This window comes from Haliotis rubra, unplaced genomic scaffold (genome assembly GCF_003918875.1).
Source record: "Haliotis rubra isolate DU_JTF1 unplaced genomic scaffold, ASM391887v1 Scf296, whole genome shotgun sequence".
NCBI classification, from domain to species: Eukaryota; Metazoa; Mollusca; class Gastropoda; order Lepetellida; family Haliotidae; genus Haliotis; species Haliotis rubra.
In genome coordinates this window covers 5,505-7,500 of record NW_025766964.1, presented here as the reverse complement: position 1 = coordinate 7,500, position 1,996 = coordinate 5,505, and positions in this window count along the sequence as shown.

Sequence of the window (1,996 nt, the reverse complement as noted above, 5' to 3'; positions counted from 1 at the left end):
GTTGAGATAAAATAAATGTTTAATTGCAGCATTAATTTTGGCATTTAAATAACTCAAATGACCCACTGGCCTGTTTATTCAAATCCATAAAATTATTCATCAATGACACTAGTGCATGTTGTTTTTTATGCAGAGTACAACAACCCCAGAAACAGAAGTCTATTTTGTATTACTAGGGCAAGTGTTACTTTCCCATGCCTGAACTCATAATTAAACTTCCCAAAGGCATGGGCCGTTTTAATGAAACCAATCCACGTTAGCTGTTGAGCTGTGCTGCCATGCTGACAATAAAAATGATGATTCAAGACAGGGCACCTCCAGCTGGGATTGTGGCAACATACATGCAACAAGGTGGAATCTGCAGGCTTGTGGAACCATTTGGCCACTTAATCCCTAGCGACGTTATCCATCGTCCAAGACAACTACTGCAATACCCCAGAACGTTAATGGGATCCTCATTGAGGCAGGAGGCGCCAGGCACAAGGTGGACCACCGCTGCTACTGACAGAGTGAACTTGTTTATGGACTTGCTGGCCGTGTATACCTTGAAGCATTTGTCTTTCCAGGCAATAGCAGTAAATTTAACTACTGAGTTCTGCTGCTGCTGTGTGTCCTAAAAACTGCTACACTGAATATACTACATGATTCAAAGAAAGCATCATATGTTGCTTCTACTATATTATCAACAATTCAAGTTTAGCACTAGAAATTCTGAAATTTTGTTTGAACATCTGAGCGTTTTCTTACCGGCCCCATGTTTGGATACTAAAACTCCAGAGTTAACACATGGAGTCAGTCATTACTAAATAGCTCATCATCTAGCCTGAATGAATCCCTGACCATGTATGAAAACTCATATACTTGTGGCAATGATTGATTATTTTTGAAAATGTGTCCAATAATTAGTTCAGAGTAATTATTTAGTAGAGTTAGGTCCAATAGGGAATTGGATGAATGATTGGATGGGATTGGTTCAAAGGTAGGAAGTTGATTGAATAGATAATTGAGTAGAGTTAGGTCAATAGAGTGAGCTGAATGAATATTTGAGCAGGTTGAGTGAATGATTTGCAGCTAGATTAATAGTTTGAGCAGAGTTGGGTCAGTGGTGGGCTGGATGGATAGTTGAGCAGGTTAAGTTCCAATGAGTAGAGCTGAATGAATAGTTGAGCAGAGTTGGAAGGTCAGTGAGTGACTGAATTAATAGTTGAGCAGGTTGGACTGAGCATTGGAGTTGAATGAATGATTGGGCAGGTTGGTGAATGATTGAGTTGAATTGTGGTTGAGAGAGCAAGGTTGGGGTCAATGTGATTGAGCTGAATAGATGGTTAGTAGGTTGGAACCAAAGCAGTTGACTGAATGAATAGGACTGGGATTGGAGTCAATGGTTGGAAGCGGAATGAATGGTTGAGCAACTTGGTTCAGTAGTTGGAGCTGAATGAATAATTAAAGCAGGTTGGGTCAATAGGAGAGTTGAATGAATGATTAGGTAGGTTGTGACCAGTAGAGTGAGCTGAATGAATGGTTGAACAGGTTGGGATCGAGGTAGTGAGCTGAATGGATGGTCTGAGGTATGTTGGGTCAATCATTGGGCTGGGACTGATTGATTGAAACAAGACTGGATCATTGGGTAGATGAATGAATGATTTATAGGATTGTGTCAGTAGGTAGGCTGGAATGAATGACTGGGCAGGTGAGTGAATGATTTGGCTGGAATTGTGTTTGAGCAGGTTGGGTCAGTAGGTGGGCTATTGGTGGTTGGTAAGGTTGGACTAAGTGGTGAGCTGAATTAATAGTTGAGCAGGTTGGGTCCAAACATTGGGTTAGAATGAATGATTGAGCAAGGTTGAGTGAATGGTGAGTTAATTAATGGTTAAAGCAGGTTAGGTCAAAACATTGGTTGAATGAATGATTGAGAGCGAGTTGAGTGATAGTTAGGTTCTGAATGAATGGTTGAAAAGACAGGTTGGGGTCCAATGATTGGAGCTGAATAGATAGT